General features: G+C 41.6%; 2 protein-coding genes across 9 annotated transcripts in view; one reads left to right on the top strand and one right to left on the bottom strand.

Moving 5' to 3' along the window:
• RASSF8 (Ras association domain family member 8) overlaps positions 1–5000 on the bottom strand; it is a 126982-nt gene extending 121982 nt beyond the window's left edge. The window contains exon 1 of one of the 4 annotated variants that reach the window (XM_032432714.1): positions 4922–5000. The gene's annotated coding sequence lies outside the window, so the exon portion shown is untranslated. Of the gene's footprint in view, positions 1–4190; positions 4266–4921 lie in introns of those variants that run through there. The other 3 variants (XM_032432718.1, XM_032432716.1, XM_032432717.1) reach the window with 3 other exon arrangements.
• A 160-nt stretch (positions 5001–5160) lies between these two features.
• LMNTD1 (lamin tail domain containing 1) overlaps positions 5161–19995 on the top strand; it is a 480256-nt gene continuing 465421 nt past the window's right edge. For all 5 annotated transcript variants that reach the window (XM_032432720.1, XM_032432724.1, XM_032432722.1 and 2 more), the window contains exon 1: positions 5161–5241. The gene's annotated coding sequence lies outside the window, so the exon portion shown is untranslated. The remainder of the gene's footprint in view (positions 5242–19995) is intronic.

Genomic DNA, 19995 nt, shown 5'->3' with positions numbered 1-19995 from the left:
TGTAAGAATTAGAGACTAGAAATAAGAAGAACATAAATACTTTAGAGCTATAGTGCATCAAACTAATAATTTGTAAAGAGCAACCACATGACAAAAATACTCAAAGCTTTAAGCCTTCCTTGGTCTTGGAATGTCATGAGACTTTTTTGGCTAAAAGAAGGAATGCTTTAGTGAGAGAAGGAAAAAGAATTTCCAGACCTCTAGGTGGCTCCAATTTTTAAACAACTACTCTGCTACCTTAACTAAATGTTCAAATGATATCTAGTTATTTATGCAAGTCACATCAACAATTGGACAGTACTAAACATCCTTAGAACTATAACTCTCATTTCTCTACTAGTTTTCTCTATCTTCCTTTGAAGTGTGGCACTGAGTGATCAACAGCTGCTGACTAATGTATTATCATATGACATGTGTAAAATAATATGACATAGTAAGATTTCTTTCAGTAATCCTGTGCTGATGAAAAAAAAGCATAATTAGTTTAATGATGTACTTAGAAAAAGGATTATCTACAAAAGAAAATCACAAGGGTAACACTAATTAAAAGGTATCTCAATTTATTACTCTGAATCTTCCACAAAGCCCAAATTTTTTTTTGGCATTAATTTTGCCTAGTATCTGCAAACGCTGTTCCATATTATATATAACACCAGCAAGGAAGAAAAACAGGATAGTGTCAGTCTGGCTTTTCTGTTATGAAAAGCAGATTAAACAGTGATAAAGAAGGCAATCAAGATACAAATACAAAGCTAATGTTATTATCTTATTCATTATAATAATAACCATTTATTGAGCACCTACTAAATGCATCGGGCACTGAGTACAGACTAGTGAATAAACCAGGCATTATTTCTGCCCTGGAAGGCAAGGGATAAACATTAAGTAGTTAAATAATACACAATTATAAGTTATGACAAACATTAAAAAGGAAAGATGATTGTGCTATGAGGGAGAAAATAAAGGGATTCTAAGTTACATGATGAGAAGGTTGATAAGACATTTATAAAGAGGGTATCTGAATTTGTACCCAAGGATGACAAATTAATCAAGGAGATGGTCCTAAAATAGAGACCAATAGCATGAGGAAGAGTCCTGAGGTGAGTCTGCTGGAGAACTGGACAATGTGGCTGGCAAAGGATGAAGATGGGGGGGGGGGGGCAGTGGCCAAATCATGCAGGACCTTATAGGTATGTTGAAGATTTCATATTTTATCTGGAGAAATAAATGTGTTTCCTAAGAGCTTTGAAGACTTTAAACATCAAGTGACTTTTTTTTCTTTTTAGGCTGCTGGTGGGAAAAGGGACTGGAAGGGGTACAGCGTATGTGCAGAAGGCAATGCAGAAAGATAATGGTGGCTTCAAGTAGAATGGAAGCATAGTAGAGGCTGAAAATCAAACAGATTTGAAAGAGATTTTTCCATAAAAGTAGATAAGGGGGGGGGGGGGAGTTGGAAGGGGTGAAAGAACAGAAGAGAGAATGAAGGATAAATTCCAGCCTTCTGGCCTGAGCCACTTGTTGGATGGATGAGATGAAAAACAGAGGAGGAACTGTTTGAAAGCTTGGGTAATCAAGAGCTCAGTTCTGGAGAAGTGTGAGATAATGCCATTTATTGGCTACGATGTACAAAGCACTATATTATATATTCTACTTGTCACAGAATCCCTTTTTAGTAGCGGTATCCCCATTTTACAGAACACAAACTGCAGATCATGATGTTGCAGTAGCATGACGAACTCATTCGGTTCAAAGTGACAAAGTCACATCTGCCATCCAAGTCTGGTTGGCTGGCTGTGGGGTAAGCATTCTTTCCACAATACACAGTTCTTACAAACTATTTCTACACTTTGCATTTTGAAATCTATTTAGGGTTGGAGCAAGCTAGCACCCAAGAAGAGTAAACAGGTGATACCTTATTTTTTAAATCCAAATTCTCAGATTTATGGTGTATAATGTTTTCCTTTACCACTCCCAACCCCACTCCACTTCTATCTGCAGAGTTTTGCAATGTTTCGAACTCTAGCAAGGTATCTAGGACCTTAATGTTTTACAATAAAGGAGCAAAGCCACGATGCCAGAAATGAACCATAATGAAAAAAGCAGCAATACCCAGCAGCAAACAATATTTTTACTCTGAAGCCATACATATATCAACATAAGATAGATCAATTGAGCAAGAAATTCTGAAAAACTATTTCTCAAAAATGGTGAAGGTGTTCAAGTCCAAAAGTAATGCAAGCCACCCAGTACAGAAGGCTACAAAAGCTAAGAATTGAGATTCCCATTAAAAAACCAAAACCTTAAAAGAACAGAATGTTAGGCAAAAAGAAATGATACCACAACTGTATAGAATTTAATATCTGCAATTCCCAAATATCTTAACCAAATGCCAAATTCAGTAAACATGCAAGCTAAAAACCTAAACATTCTCTCGTCTTTTTAAAAGCTTTTCCCTGCAGCACAATGACACTTTAGCAAACTGAAATGCCTTTCCTATCTGCAGAGTCTCATGATTTTCTCCCTCTCTGGGATGATGTCCCCCTCAGCTATTGAAGCCAGAAATTAGGCTTGATTAATGAACCTAGAAAGAACTCAATGTATTACTAACAATTGTGTCTATTATTGAAAGTACCAGCTTGAGGCTCTTAAAAGGGGAGAAAGTGAGGAAGGGGGAGATTTTTGAAAGGTTTTATCACCTACATTACAAATTATATTTTGGTGGGTCTGATCCTTCAACATAATAATCAAATTACATTCAGTCTTCTTAAAGTAGGGTATGGTCATATGCAATTTTCACGGTTTTTTGGGAGAGTCTGCCATGGAGATAAATAAAAAGTAGCATTAATATGCCCACTAAAAGATAAACACACAAACCACCCTCCAAAATGATAGTACTACTGTGTCCTTCCTCCTGATTCTTGTGTCCACCTGGCACCTCTTCCTGCAGAGAGGTCTAGCTGGCATTCACTACTGCCTCACCCAGGCAGAGGACGGGATTCTGAAAATCCATTAAGAAAGCTTCCCATTTTCTATTCCTTCATAACAGGACGGCCAACTCCTGGCAACCCAAAGATGAAAAACTAAAAAAAAAAAAAAGGGGGGGGGGACTACCTGAGGCCTTCTACCAGAATAAGTGGTTAAACCAATCGGCAGAAAGCAGAGATCTGTGCATATTTAAAGGTCCTTTCTGGTGACACAACAGGTCTAATGAGGAATTGCTGAGCCACATCATACTGGAAAATCCGTAAATGTTCCTCCTCGTCGTTACCAGGCTGGAAGAATTTTTTTTAATGCAAGGTTTTGATGTACTGACACAGCTAACCTGATGGGTTTAAGTCAGCTAGAAATGTGCCCTCCATCTATTTCCCTTCTAAATCCCTAATGATCAGAGGCAATACTGACCCGTAATTACATTCAACGCTTGCACTGCTCAAGATGCCATTTGATGCTGAAAAAGTAGTGGTTTAGCAACACCAGGCGGCTCTACGATGCTAAAATAATAACGCAACACTCGATTACGAACCCAGGTACTCGGCTTGTAAGCTCCAGTGCCGCACAAGGACCCACATTCAAAGCTCACGTCCCTTCAGGTTGAAGCTTATTAAGCTTGCCGCGATGTACCCTCGCAAAGTTTCTAGTCTGCAAAACGGAATTACTTTGAAAGTCCCCTCTTTTGGACTCCCCTCCCCACACGGGTTGGCGGCAAAGGGAAACAGGGACAGAGGATGATGGTTAAGCGTTCAAACAAAATTTTAAACCTAAGAACCAGTCGTGTTTTCAGAGGACAGACGTTCACCAAACCGCCACCCGGCAAGCGAGCATCCGATTTTCATTTGGAGAAAAATATTAAAGAAGCTATACATACGTTTCCCTGGCCAACAAAAGTGGCCTCTAAACTCCCCTGCCAAGGACATTGGGAGGAAACCGAGAAGCAGGGCACAAGCCTGTACTTCTCAAGCAGAGGCGCGTGTGTGCGGCGGGGAGAAGGCGCAAAGGCGAACCCAACAGGGAAAGGTGAACCGGAGGAACAGGGAGCCCGAGGCCGGAGGGCAGAACCGGCGAAGAAACCCAAGGTGTCGACAGAGGGGCGAGGGGGCGGGGAAGGGGGAGCCCGGAGGCTCCATGAGGAGGAGGGAGGGGTCCCAAACGTTGCCCAGAAATCGCGGCGGCCGAGTAAAGTTAATACTCACTCAGTTTCGCAACTGCGCCGCCCCCGCAGGCCGCCCGGCGGGGCCGGCCGGAGCGCTGGGGACGCGGCGGCGTCCGAAGCTCGGCGGCCGCCCAGCGCCTGTCCCGGCCGCGCCGCCCGTCGCGCCTCCCTCCGCCGCACTCGGCGGGCCGCGCGCCCCGCACTGGCGGGAGGCCCTGGCTCCCGGCGCGCCCTCTCCGCGCACCTCCCGGCCGGCGCTAAGGTGAGTGTGGACGCCCCTGGTGGGGCTGCCGCGGTGTGCTAGCGCGCGGGCAGCCTCTGCGCCGCCCGCAGGAGCCGCCCCCAGCGCCGCTGCTGGTCAAGCGAGGCTCGGCGAGGAGCGGGGCGGCAGGCGCTGTGCCGGACGGCGGAGTTGGCGGCCGGCTCGCTCCCGCGGCCGGTGCCTCTGGGCTGGGGGCCGGGCCGGGCTCGGGCGGCCGGGCGGCTCCGCCCCTTCGTCGGGCCGCGGTCAGAGCGCGCGAGAGGAGCGGCGCGGGGGCGCCCCCCTCGGCCGGGCGCTCGGGTTACAGCCGCGGCTCCCCGGCTTCCCCGCCCGCGCCTCCCGGCTTCGCCGGCGCCGTGAGAGACATTGTAACGGAACTGGGACGCCAGCGCTGCATTGTGGGAGCTTTTAAAGCGGCGGGGAACGTGGCCCGGCCGCTCGGGCCCACCGGGCCAAGCTCACCCCGGCGCCCCTAGCACGGCCCCGCCGCCGCTCGTTCCACCACACACCCCAACACCGCCGAGGCCTGTGGACCGGAAAGCCCGAAGTGGTGAGGTGACCGGTGCCTACTGACTCTCACAGGAGCACAGTCTTCCATAGCCCGGGGTGAGACTTGTAAAACTGCCCTCTACGGTCATCCCGGAAAGTAGGAGGCTTTTTCTGCAGACGCTTAAAGAAAAAGAAAAAGAAAAAAAAAAAAGCCCTTCCATCCCCCAAGAACTGGGTTTGAATTGCTTTTCCTCTGGAGTGGCAGTGATTCAGCGACCCCGTTCTCAGCAGCAGGCAGTGACAGAGACAGGAGACGAAAAACACAGCGAATGAATCAGACGTGAGTAACCAAGTTTAGAAAGAGCTGGGCTCAGATTCAGAAAACTGCTTTCTCCCCGCCCCCCCCCCCCCCCCCCCCCACTAAATACAGCAAACGGTCGAGGAAGAAAACCAGTGCTTTCATCTGGAAATACAGATATGTATGTTGTTCTCCCTATTCCACCACCCCCCCCTTTTTTTAAATGGCACGTAATTACTGTAGCCACTGGACAAAATTCGGTCTTTGGTCCAGGCTTGTACAAGCTCACACATGCCCACAACTCAGCAGCAGCTATTAATTTGGAGGGAGATGGAGTGAAGATAGTGGATGAGATACAAGAAAACATTCCAATTATAAAATGCCCCTTTTAATTCTCCACTGTTTTTTTTTAAATCAAAACAGGGATATTAAATTTGAAGCAAACTTGTTACAGCTCATCTTACTGAGGGCCTGATTTGTTTTGTTTTGAGTTTGTGTTTGTAGGCCTTTTGTTTCTTCCTCTTGTTTTTTGACCTTTCTGGAGTTACTGCACAGCTCATTAGTCCCTTTAAGTTTGCGGTGAACTGAGGAGAGACAGAGATAGTAAGACTCAAATTTGGCTGATTAAGGTTTGGAGGATTTGAGGACAAGAATGAGTTCTCTATGATTCAAATGCAAAACCTGGGGGAATTTTATTTAAGGTGATTCTGTAGGGCATGGATCCTCTTCTGAGAGGACTTTTCCAGCTTTAATGTTAACATTTCCTGAGCGCTCATTCCCTTGTCAACCTTTCACTCCGCTGAACATCAGTCACCCGCCTAATTGCCAAATCTAATGGAAAAATTTAATCCCCATTTTGTCATCCCCTTTGTGGCATTTGCCAATTTTGACCTCCCCTTCCTTCTTAGAACTTTCCTCCCTTTTTTGTTGTCGCTGTTGTTGATAGTGATCCCTCTTTTGTGGAGGTCTTGAAACAGGGGTGAGTGATAGCTGGCAGGATTGTGGCTCTTATTAAACTAGGATTCAGGATCTTACCCAAGGACGTATCCTTTAACTTTCTGAGGAGGTAGTGGCAGTAGAAGAACCTTCATCTAGTTTCTGTTGGTCACCAGTAGGGTCTTGACCTCAATTTTATCATGCGTCCAGAGCTGAACAGTGGACTGACTCATGACAACCAGCTTTTGTGTGACTAGCATTTAAATCAGGATGAAATTTACTGTGATAGTATAACCATGACCTCTGTTTAGGATAAGCACTTACGAGGATCCAGGTACCTGGTGAAGTATCCCCACCTTCAAACCAGAATGTGTCTTACTGATGGCTGCCAAAGTCAGTGATTTACCTCTGTCCCGTCCTGAATAAATGCAGAAAAATCTCTTCTCTGCCTCAACCCCATGTGGTTAATGCATTCTTTCTTCAGTGTATAGTGCAATTTGTTTTAAGCTTTCTTAGCTGTAGTCACATCTGTTAAGCCTTCCTGAGATCACACCAAATGTCCTTGACAGGATTTGTAAACAACCCTTATTTCTGGTTTCTAATTATATTCCCAGAAGTAACCTAACTAGAATCCGTGAGTATTCATGCATTTCAAGCCCTGTGACATAATCGGATTTGATTTTCAAGAAAACAGTTGGAGAGGGTAGATTCAGAAAAGAGGAGAATCCCAAGAGAGAGACTTATGTGGAGAGCTGTGGGAATGAGGGGGTAGGAGACACCATCTAGAGATATATTACTATACCATTGCTAACTGTAAAAAAAAGTTACCACAAACTTGGTAGCTAAAACCAAGAATGTGTTATCTTACAGTTCTGGAGGTCAGAAATTCTAAAATCAAGGTGTGGGCTGTGTCCCATCTGGAGTCTCTAGGGGAGAATCCATTTCTTTGCTTTTTCTAGCTTCTATGCCACCTGCTTTCCTTGGCTTGTGGCCCCTTCCTCCATCTTTAAGGCCAATAGTATATCATCTTCAAATCTTTTTCTCTTCTTGGGATCTCTGCTTCAAGGTTGGGGGGTGTCTTTTTCTGTAAGGTAGGCAAAGAAAATAGGAATTGATGTAGATACATTTCAGCCATATTATGTTACAAACTGAACTGATTTGGATTACTTGTGGAAAGAGATGACAGTGTTTTAATTACTAGTCAAATCGTCATAGGGTTAACTTATTTGACTGTAACATTGCTGAAGTGGTGTGGTTAGTCCAGCTAAACCTATATCCCTCTGGTGACTCATGGAACTGAAACCCAAGGTGTTAACACACTAAGAAAACCAGGTTCACATCTGCAGTTTCTGGGGATCAGTCCCTTTCTCTGGAAATCCCCGGCAACTCTTTTTTATGGTGTCCAGTGGAGTCATATTGCCAAGTTTGAGAAATATGCGTCTAGACCAACATTTCCCAAACTGGTCCACCAGGGAACATCATCCTATAAGATGGGATGCTGGGAAGACGGTTGCTCCATGCTTGGATAAGGTCCATGGAACACAGTTGTGACTACAGTTTAGGCCAGCCAAGAAGCTTATCAGTGGGTCAGATCCATCAAGGGCAAAGTGTTGGGAAATTTTTTCATGAGGAAGTCTAAGGGAGAAACAAACATTCTCTCACAACAAATAGGTATGTGTGCTGGCAGGGATAAATTATGGACTTACGACTAAAACTTGTAAGTTTCTTTATTACCTAGCCCTCCTAGCTTTCCTTCTTTTTCTCTACTTCTTTCCCCACTCTGTGCTTCACCCAGACTACTTACAGCTTCATTCCCTCTCAAACGGTGGCTCAGGACCACTTCTCATTATCTTACCATGTAACCTTGAAATTGCCTGTTACTTTTAGAGCCACCCCCATCCTCCCCTAACCTTACCTCCACCTGCTTCGTAACGCCAGGGACTATGTTGTATTTATCACTGTATTCCCCATGCCTCATACAGGACCTGGCTCAGACTGGGAGCTCAATTAATATTAGTTGAAATAAACGAGTGAGTGACAATATAAATGGAACAAACTAATGTCACTTACTCACCTGTCATACTTGTCTTTGATCTTGTCTTTAATTAATAAACATTTAAAAAAAGCAATAAGCTATGGTATTGTGCTAGGTTCTGAGATTACAAAAATTAATATGACATTATCCTTCTATGAACTCATAGTTCATCTGAGGAAACATGCTAAAAAAGAAAATGAGGCAGGTAATACTAGTTGCCTATCCTGTTTCCTTCCTTCCCTTCTCTCTTAGTAACAGAAATCTGATTTTGTGCCTAGCGAAAAGTCTCATTTCACAACCTTCCTTGCAGATGGGGGTTACTAAGTATAGGCCATGATATGTGGATGGGAGGTGTTGTATGGGACTCCTTATTTGTGTATGTGGTGGTGGGGGGTGGGGGTGCTAGCAGGGCTGACTCAAGACTATTATCGCCTGGAATATAGTTGTGATAGATGGAGTCACAGCCACAATCTTGTGACATCAAGACTACCTGGAAGCCTGAAGTCATATGCTAAAATTTGTACAGATGGGGTCATTTAGAGTTACTCAGCCTATCTTACCAAGCCTTCATTTAGTCACTGTTACTGATAAATTTGGAAGGAAAAGGAAAAAAGTCATCTCTTCTCTTCAGTAGATGTGTGTGGAAAGCAAGTAAATATGGTATTCTTTCTCATTCTTAATATCTTGTATGCATACTGAAACAAGATAAAGATCTATAAATACTGTGATTTATTTGACAAACAAAAAAGGGCTTTTTAGAAACAGAGCACAGTTCTCGTATCTGTAGGAATTTTTAGTGTCATGATAGTTTCTTCTTTAAAAAAAAAAAAAAAAAGATTACCTACCAAGTCATAAACTACTCCTTAAAAGACTCTCCAATAGTTTGGTGGGGTCGGAGGGTGATGTGTTTTGTTAAACAATAAAGTACAGTATGGAATGAAAATACAGCATAAACTGTAAATGGGAACTGCAACAGGCTCTACCAAAAGGAATACTTGCAAATATATTCAGAAACAGGATTTAAAATATGATTGGGTCCTCTTTCAGTAGAAGTTTTTTGAGAGGATAATCCCATGAAAATGAAAAAGTCTTGATTTTTTTTATTATAGATTAGAAGAATGGATTTAATCAGCTGAGATTAATTATAGGGGACTCTTAAAGAGGCTATACTAGGATCAGTATATTGGGGGAAAACGGTGAATGTGGTACCTGGTGTTATGAAGTTGCATTTTTGTAAATACGTGAAGTAAAATCTGGTCTGTTTGGCATTCTTCCAACCTGAATGCTATTCACCAATCTCCCTATACTTCTGCAGTACTATAATTGAGGCTTATAGTGATGACCCTGAAATGACTTCTGAATCCTAGCAGAAAGATTAAATTATCTTTTGCTTTGCCTACATATATTTAATTATATGTTTATTAATTGCAAGCTGGAAATTTTATCTGTTTTATAACACTGCTGGATTAACCAGAACATGCTTATCAGGGACCACAATAGCAGAATTTATCGTTCATGGGAGGAAAAAAAAAAACCGAGAAGGTGATTAAAAATATTTTTTTAAATTTAAAATTTAAATTTTTAAAAATTTAAAATAATTAAGAATAATTATTACAAAATAATTTAGAATCATCCAGCCACATTTTTAAGAATTGCAACAAATGTATTGGTTAATGATAAATGCTACATAGCTAATTTTTAAAATATGTATATTAATTCATGTTCTGTAGTGAGAAAAGTTAGAGTATGAATAAATAAGTCTTCATTTTGGATTTGATAGAATGTGGTCTGTTAGTGTCTGCAAGAGAGCAGATATTAGGTATAGGCCTAGGAATATTATAAATTAAGTTGGGTTGTATGTCCAAATTTGGTTTAGGGTCCTGTTAAGTTGCTCCTTGTTTCATTGTTGTTTTTTTTCCAGAGATGTACCACTGTGGTGACAATAAAGGACCTCTAATAAACATATGGAGTGAACATGTGTCTGAGGTAGGGTTCCCTGGAAGTGGAGCCTGAGACAGGGATTCTGATGCAAGTGACTTATTGGGAGCATGCCTCAGGAGAAGGGGAGGGGAGGTTGCATAGTACAGTGGGGAATAAATAAAGCCAAGTAAGGACATGGTCTCAGCAGAAGAACTGCTTCAGCCTGATTCTGTGGGGAATTCTAAAGCAGGAATTGCACCACAGAGTTGGTCCCTTGGGTCAAGGAGGCTGGCCTTTTGCACCCCCATTGTCAGTCACTCATTGGCTGGGGGTTGGTGGTAACCCCCAAGGCAAGGCACCTTTTGTTCCCCCAAAGGCAAAGGTACTTTCTGAGAGGAGGGCAGCTACAGTTTGCAACCAACACTCATGGCAGCTAGGGGAGCAGGTACCAGTCTGAGAAGAGGATCTGCGCAGGGCACCAGCAACATCCACTACATGTCATATATAGGTTACAGACCCAGAACAACCCTTAATGATACTATAACAACTGAAGCATACCTCTAAAAGCACTACAGAGGCCAAACAACATGTATGACCTTGTTTCTAAAGTTGTACTTTCAGAGTACGACTAGGGATGCAAAGAACATATCTCCTTTTCTGGCATGTACTCTCCCTCTCCTCTAACCTACCCTTTGTGCCAATCAGTGGTCGCTGGTGGTGGCTTCAGGGACTGAGGCAAGGTGCCCAGCAGGGAAGGAACTAAGGATGTTAGGAAAATTTAGGATCAATTCAGAGAAGCTAGAATGGCACTAGGGGACTCTTCGGTTAAGGCTTATATCTGAGGCCAACTTGCCAGTCTCCCCCTTTCTTTTCTTCCACTGGTTCTAGAAACATACTTGCCTGCTTATCTTTCCTTTGTCAATCCTGTTGCTGCTCACCAGCATTTCTGTCTCCCTTGGCATCCTCCAGAGCCCTATTTATCTTTCTTCAAACAGCTTTTCTACCATTCCTTATGTAACAATCAACTTCAGCTTTTCTTTTTTTTTTTTTAAAGATTTTATTTATTTATTTGACAGAGAGAGACACAGCGAGAGAGGGAACACAAGCAGGGGGAGTGGGAGAGGGAGAAGCAGGCTTCCCGCTGAGCAGGGAGCCCGATGCGGGGCTCGATCCCAGGACCCTGAGATCATGACCCGAGCCGAAGGCAGACGCTGAACGACTGAGCCACCCAGGCGCCCCCAACTTCAGCTTTTCTGACATTTCTGAATAGTTTGACAGCTAAATATGTTGGTGGGTGTGGGGAGAGGGAATAGAGTAAAAATCCTTCCCATGCTCTTCCCTTTCCTAGATTTAGCTCAATAAGCCAAACCCAACATGGGTACTATGGGTGGGTCTTTGGGAAAAACAGGCCATGTAGTTGATTCACTTGCATTTCAGGGGAGCACCCAGAGGCTGTTCTGGGAGGTTCTCAGTGAAGGCTCTGGGATGCAATGTGAGAGTAAAGAAGGTAGGCAACTCCAGAGGAGATACAGGAGTGGGCAGCTGTTACAGGAGCAGGGACAAGGCAGTGCATGCTTGTCCTCTAGCAAACTCAAGGACTTTCCTTCTCTTCCCTCTCCTGTCCCTTCACCCCCAGACCTTCCACTGAAGACACCATTTAAGACTAATGGAAGAAATGTTGACAACTGAGAATAGGTTGGTCTGGGGCAGGAGTGGCGAGATACTGGCTACTATAGGCTCTGAAGGAAGAGAGGAAAATCATAATTTTTTTTTCTAATCTGGGAAAGGAAGAGACATTCCCTATACCTTGAAGCTGGGGTAGAAATAAACGATTTCAAGAACTACTGATATTGAAATTGTAAATACCACCACTATGGCTTCAATCAGAACGACATTCCCTAATATTGTACTCCAGTAAGCAGTGGGTTGGGGGTGGCCTCTGGCAGTATAGTCCACGTGAGTGCTGTGTGGCACAGTGGGAGGTAGGGGGTGGGCCTGGTTAGGACACTGATGTATCCTCATCCCATGCCTGACATTTTCCAAGAGACATTTTCCCCTTCCCTTGCCTCTGGAGATCCCAGTCTTCCTCACTTGTATGGGAAAAGTCAACACATTTAAATACAAGAACTTTAAAAGAACTCTAAGGCCCTTTTCTCAGAGATTTGGAAAGTTGCCAAGACAGATCATAGTTCAAGTCCTGACCCTGCTTCTTACTACCTGGGTGACCAGGGGCACATTATTCAGGGTCTCAGACCTTAGTTTTCTTATCTCAAAACAAATAAGGGGTGAGAGAGGAGAAGGTAATAGTAGTAGCACAAAAAGAGTTATTTTGATTAATTAGAATAGCGTGCGTACAGCATTCGGCACAGTGCCTGGTCATGTAAGTGTTGTTGTTATTATCTGCAGGCTCTTAGGTGGGAAGATACTTCCGGCAAATCCAATAATTATAATTTTCTGTTTCAATATACTCTGTGCAAGGCATTGTTCTAAATGCTTCTCGTACATTAACTTTTTTAATACAACAACTTTTTCAGGTAGGCACTATTATTTGACCCATTTTGTAGATTAGGAAGTCAAAGCAGAGAGAGATTAAGCACATTACCCAAGATTCATTGTTAGATAGTAGCAGAGCTGGGATTCAAACCCAGGAAGTGGGGCTCCAAATCTGTAGTCTTTACCAGTACAGTATGTAGTTAAAGAGTAGGGCAAGAATCAAAAATAGCTGAGAGACTGAAGTGTAGAATTGGCACAAGTTCAAAGTGAAAAGATCACCACAGTGGCATCACAAATTGAGGTCTGGGTTAAGCAGGTTCCTTTCACCTGTGCTGAGGGTGATGGGTGGGGGGTGAGGAGTGGGCTAGCCCAGCAGTATCAAAGACTCCTCATCATAGACGGTTCACATAGCAAAAGAAGTTAAACTATTTTTTAGAAGGATTGGTAAGTTTCCAGGTCGATATACAACGAAATCGGGAAAGTAGCCCACAGACGACCATGACTAAGGTAACCATGTGCATTTTAAAGGACATTCCTGGTCGTGTGTATCTTTTACTGGGTAACAGACCATACTAGGAGATGACCCAGTGAGTGCTAGTTCTTACTGCTTAAATCAGCTTTGTGACCCTGGGCAAGTCCTTTTGCTTTCCGGGACCTCTGGAAGATGGAAGTATGATCTGCCAGTGATTTTTTGAACCCCAGGATTGACTGGCGGATCTGGCTGCCTAGTGGGAGGACCCTCTCCCTCTTCTGTTCCCTGTGTATCCCCCATGTGTGTTTATTTCAAGAGGGCTGCATTTCCAGGTGGGACTGCATTGTTCTTATACCAAGGGCTTACAAAACTACCTAAAATGTCACATGTAGATCTAAGATTCTGAATATGTGAATCATAAATAATTGATGCCATTGAAAGAGAGGAGACATGGCAGAATAGGCTTGCTTCCATTTCTAGTAATGACCCAAATAGCAGTTCCAAATCCAACTGAAAAATCCAGAAAAAATTTTTTAGGTAAGGCTTTAAAATAGATTTGCACCAGGAACATAATATCAAGTGAATATAATTCTATTATATAGTTTTTACTTTATTCTGTGACTTCACTCTTAGCATTCAATTTATATATTAATTGGTGAGCACTGGTTTTCAAAAAAGTCATTATTCTGTGAGGTCTATGAACCAATAGAGCTTTACAACAAATAAATGAACAAAGAGTGGGTACCCTAAGAAGAAATAGCCTCCTGTTACTTGTTGCCTTTAAAACTGGGAAGTCCATCTACTAATAGGGGTCATGACAGCATGTCAAACTTAAGAAAAACTGCACAATACTCCAGTGATTCTAGATGAAAGTAGATAATCAATTCAGCTTTGGGTAGTTTCAGAGAGTAAATCAGGAAAAGGAAATCTTTTTCTTCTCCTCAGGGCAGAGACATTTTTTTGTTTTGTGTTTTAATTTTAGCACCTTATGTTCCCTAAGGAAGTGTTGGTTAAAACAAAGACTATGTACTAGAACCCAAATGTCAGAAATTAATCAAAGATGGAGTAGCATGTCAGTCTCCCGTCTCTTGTATAAAAGAGTAATCATGATTGTACTATGGGGGTCTTTGTAGGCAAGGGCTCCTAGTCGTGCCTGGTCATTTTATACAGGAGCAAATGAGGGGGTTATTAGGAAAAAAATCAAGATAAAAAAAGCAAAACAAGCAAGACAAAACGAAATATGGGAATTAAAATTCCAGACCTTGGCAATCAACACCCATGCCTGGGTGCTGTGCAGAAAAAGGAAACCAAGGGAGACCCGATGGCATCGTCATTAAAGGCAGGTGATTTTAATTACTGTCTTTCTAGTAGGCTGAAGTTGGGAAAGGAAGTGGTGATTTGGAGGAAGAACTATTTTGCACATAATTATTTTACTGTGAGAGCTCAAGGACATCCTTAGGATATATTTTAGAGACAGTGCAGAAATCACATGAATGATTAAAATTCACATTTCTAAGATTGAGAGAAAGTAGACTATAGGTAAATGATTTCCTAATTTAATATAGGCAGAAAAGAAGATGCATTGGGAAGTAACAGGTTTGGAAGAGGTTTGAAAGGCTTCAGTACTGGGTTATAATCCTCCTAGGGCATGGACAACATCTTGGAGTTCTTTTCTCTACTTTCAAACCTACTCTCCACCAGCCAGTTCAGTAGTTACTATGTATGTAAGAGGCACCCGAGTGAGTCTTTCTGTTAGATAAATTAATGCACTTTTCAGAGCTCTCTTCAGAGAGCCTGAGTGAGGACAGTTATAGAAAGTTATAAAAAGGATAGAATATTTGAGAATGAAATATATTGAAGTCTTTAATGCTGTTAGTTTTAACCCTTCTTCCTCCTGGCTATCCTAACCCCTCTTGAAGGTGAGAGAACAGAGCACTAGAGATGGCTCCAGGCAAACTGACAAGTGTGTGCATTAGCATTAGTGTCAGTATGGTGGTGCTGATTTGGCGCAATTTATTTAATGTGTTTGGGTCTCAGTTTCTGCATGTGTAAAAAGGGATGACTGTAATGAGTATTTACCAAATAGAGTGGTTGAACGGTTAACTGTGTGTGGCCTAGAATAGACTGCAGTTCAAGTTCACTATTATCCTTGATCTTTCTACTGAAACCAGAAGTTTTGGGTTGGAGGCCTGATCTTTCAGTGAGGTGCTCCCTTTTATATGATATCTTATGTTGGGACAAGGACTCAGGTGTGAGATCAGAAACCTAGTCTCTCAGTGAGGAGTGGGGAAGAGGGAACTTGATGGCCTGGTGATGATTCAGAAATGAGGACAAATACCAGCTGCGGTTCTTAGCCCCCAGGTGGGTATTAGAAAGAAAAGTTTTTTCCTGTACTTGTTTTGTTTTTGGTCCATCCTGCTGATAAACATCCTCACTCAGAACTTATTACTGCACATGAAAATACTGGAAAACCAGGCCCCTGAAATGTCATTGCTTTTCTTTTTTTAAATCAGTCTTTTATTGAAAATCTGAGCCCAGACTTGACAATATTGTTGTGAATGAGAGTTCTGTGTGGCAAGGCAGGGGCTGAGCAGGAGGAGGCTTTTCTTGGTGTTGACTGTGAATGCCTGTTTGTTGCTTCGTAAAGTTGGCTTTGGGTAGTCAGGTTGTATAGGAAAATCTTAAGAGTCACATGGCAGCTTTTCAAAAACTCTTTAAAGCTGGGCACAACTTCACAGTCTCACCCCCATCTAAGCAGCCTCTAGCAGGAGGAAGCAGAACAGCTGTGAGATATCTGTTCAGGGCAGTATTGCATAGGCATGAAGCAGTATGCTCCATCTTTAAGTAATTCAAGACTGCCAATAAAGTTCCCTGTCATGGCACAACTGAAGCTGAAAAAATTTGAATTATAGCCTGTCAAGCTGGAAGGGATTTTAGAGCTCATCTCATCCAATCCCTTCAATTTCCAGTTGAGGAATCAAATCCAGAGATGTCTAGGGACCTGCTCAAGATAATGCAGCTAATTAGGCTCAAAGTTAAGACTCCAGACAGAATACAAACAAACATTTGTATTGAAACCTCACATCATTTCTATCCCTTGTTTCATCAACTTTTATCTCTCTGCAAAATAGTTAACACAGCAGCAAGCTGGAATAAGAGAAATTTGTGAGCAAAATTGTGCCAACATGTTTAGGATTGTATTAATATTCTCTGAAACCACAAAAAAACATTTGATTAAATAGTTTGCAGCCAATTTGAGAATTTGTTTATTTTCAAAGTGTGCTTTCATTTTCAGAAGTTAAAGAAATCTTTGTTCCGTGTTCAGGCTTTAAAGGCTGGGCTCTTGATGCCCATGGCGATGGTTCATTGTTGCTGGTGCCACTGTTAGACCAAATACTGCTTCAAAAGCAATTCGAGGCTTGGGCTTTTTAGAGGAGCCCAAAGTCATGTCTTTCTGATTATAGTACGTGCAGTTGTCAAGTGAGAGAAACCAGTATCTCTTGGTGAGTTCTGCAATCAATGGGCTGTGAGCAGTCAGACTCACAGAGAACAGCCGTCCACTGCATTTAAGATACAGGACTTACCCCCCAGATCAGGCTGCCTGAAATTGCCTTTTTACTTAAGATCAAGCATCTTCAGAAGTCATGTTATAAGCAGTAGGGGAACTATTAAGTTGTACTGGAATAGAACAGCTAGAAAAAACAAATGTGTACTGGAAAGGTGGGAAGAGGCTTATACTGGGTATATTTGTAGGGACCCTGTTTAGATGTGTCTTTTCTGCCATGAAGATTCTTCTGATTTGCATTTTGATAGGTTTTTCTTTTTTTTAATTTTAAATCACGAACTTTCCTTGTGCCAATTAAAGAAAAATGAAATAGAAGTCAATTACTCCTTAAATTCCTCTCAGCCTATGAACATTCTTTCTTTACACGTAGTCGCTTGTACGCTGCCTCTCTGAACCTGAGACCTTCTCTGCAGTAAGTAAATTCCTAGTGGTCGGACCAGAGAAAACTCAATCCCCAGTTGTTCTCATCCTTCCCCCTGAGAGATCCTGCATATGTCAGTCTTCATTTCTCTTCCCTCCCTCAACTTTGTCTTTCCCTCTGCTTATCTTTCTTGATATATACTTGTTGAGGTAGAGACAGGAGCACGGGGGACTTTTCCTCCCTTCCCTGATTATTTTACAGAACCCTCTCCCCCACATCTGTGTTTAGTATTTTCTCTCTTCCATTTTGTTCCCCAAAATCTAGCTGTAATGCATGGCTGATAAGCACCATTCATTTTGCTTGTGATAAACCTTGAAGGAGGAAAAATCAACCTAAAGAGCCAGTGCCAGAATGCTTTTGAAAGTTCCCCTTGGCTTTTCATGAAAGTATTCATTTCCCATTTCCTACTCTCTACCATATCCTTCTCTACTTAAACATAATTTCCTTATTAAAAATATTTTAAAAAATTATTTCTAGCTAATAGTTCCATTTTGAGAGCTACGGGACAGTATTGTCTTCCACTACTTTTCATTGCAGATAGACCACAGGAGGTAAGTGAGCCCTTTTGAAATAACTTTGGAACCTGGCCATTTTTAGAACATTGTTTCTATGAGAAAATGAATTCCCAGCTTTTAGAACAAGATTTATTTTAAGTTGGGTATTTCCTCTGTGTGTTTGATAACAAAAATCTTTTTGATGTGGTAACATAAAATCAAAGAGACCTGCCTTAGTTTTTACCTTGTTGAATATTCTCATAATAGAAAAAAATAACGTGTTTGTTATATTCTTTTGTGTTTGTATAACATTCTGGAGGCCTTGCAGTGTACGTTATTGGTGTTTTATAATTTTGAACAATCAGTATATGGAGAATGCAGTTGCCTGCTGCTTCTGTTCTTCCTTTCTTCTGCGTACATGGACAGACCATATTTCCCAGTCTCCCCTGTAGTGCCGTGTGGCTGTGTGACTGGATACTTGCCAGTGGAATATGAGTACAAGTGATGTAAGGAAATTCTACTTTATCTGCTTCAGAGGATATCCCTGGCTGGAGACTCCCTGGCTGTCCCCTATTTAGCCAGCTGGAATGGCGACACCCGGAGCCCTGCAAGCCAACAGCTGATGGCAGAGCTGCTCCCTGCCTGGGCGTCCAACGGCTGACTGGAGCAGAGTTGCCCACCAAGCTGGAATGCTTATCTTGCACTGTTAACTGGGAGACAAATAAACTTCAATGTTCTTTGAACCACTGAATTTGGGGGTTTTCTTTCTTACAGTAGCTTTAGCCTACTCTATAATACTACTACAGAAATTATTTTACAAGATGTCTGTTGTAAAGTATTTTACCTCAATGTAGAGAATAATCAAACTATATAAGCAAGAAGTAATTTTCTTCAGAAAACAAAGCTCTCGACATTTTCAGTTGTTTTCCTCTGATTCTGATAGTTTCTCTATACATTAAGAAATTAATAAGGCTAAATTTAATCTCCCATTCACACATAAAAATCTGTTTACCAAAGGCAGATATATTTTCCAGAAACTAGTCATTTGAAAGGGGTAATATGTTCTGACCTTCATTATATCTATTAAAGGAAAATAAGTAAAAGAATACCCATTTCAGGAGCACATTTCTTTGGTATCCTATGATAATCCCATTTTAATTAGGGCTAAATTCTGCTTATGATCATATGTACTCCTAAGAAACAAGATTCTTCAGGGGTCACCCTATAATACCATAATGAAAAAAAGCATAAAGCAAGGTTAATATCATCAAATTTCCAAAAAAAAAGTATGAATTGGACTGAGGGTAGAATCACATACACCTGTTCATGGTTTGTTTTTTTTATACCCATATTTGGTATTATACTTAATGGTGCTTCTTTGCTGAGTATTTTTGTTTGTGTATTTGTTGGTTTGCCTTGTTTTCCTCACAAAGCAAAATCGTATTTATAATTTAGGTTTTTTTGGTAAAGTTCTTCTATCAGAATAGATATTAACAGAATAATAGAAAATATGAAAGTTAAAATAAATAGTGCGAAATTAGCCTATGGCTAAAAAAACAAACGTGGCGTTTGAATGACATAAGGGTGAATTCATTTCTCTCAATCCTAAAATTGAAGAGGTAGAAAAGAGATTACAGCATAATTTATGATCTCATAAAACTCATAAAAACTAAATGAATATTATAATATTCTTAGTAGTACTCAGAACCCCAAGTGAGTTCTGAGAAAATACATGGAAGATGATAAAATAGGCATTAGCTATAGGAACATCGTCCATTCTCTCTTTCTAATAGCAAATGCATTTTTTAAAAAAAATACAATACTGAGCTTTAATTCTCTCTGCCGGTACCAAAATAATGGTAGTTGTTATCTAGATCTTCATTACACTTATGAAGTTTTCTACTTCAACCTTACACTGACATCTGTGGAACTTTGCTTTAGTAAACATTGTTGCCTCTCTTCCACCAGTTCCTGGCTGCCTGACTAATCTAGGTAAAAGCATCATAATGAGCCATCAGACTGACCAAAAAAAAAAAAAAAAACATGCTTATGGAGGGGCAGGGTGCGGTATAGTATAGATCATAGATCTGAAAAGAGCCTTGACAAGTTTTCTACTTCTTTCTGTATTGAAAGATATAAACCACACATTATAGGCAATTGACTGCTGTGTGACAATTTATGTAGAGGCTTGGTCCAGAAAGTCTGGAGAACTGAGTTCTAATGGTGGCTTTAGTACTCCTTAACTCTCTGACAATCCAAGCTGGGCCTCAACTTCCTTTTCTGAAATAAGAGTGCTGTATCCATACTTGTTTTCCCCAAGCCCACTCTAAAGGAAGTCTGTACCTGCAGGATATTACACGGCATAAAACTCTTTATTTTAAAATAAAAATAAAGACATGCTTAAAGAGGAAACACTATCACAATGGGAAGGAGTAGTAAATGGTTGAGGAACGTGTGACT

Source organism: Phoca vitulina, unplaced genomic scaffold (genome assembly GCF_004348235.1).
Source record: "Phoca vitulina isolate PV1807 unplaced genomic scaffold, GSC_HSeal_1.0 scaffold49, whole genome shotgun sequence".
Taxonomy (NCBI): Eukaryota; Metazoa; Chordata; class Mammalia; order Carnivora; family Phocidae; genus Phoca; species Phoca vitulina.
The sequence above is the reverse complement of the archived record's forward strand: the minus strand, read 5'-3'. Positions and strand labels throughout refer to the sequence as shown.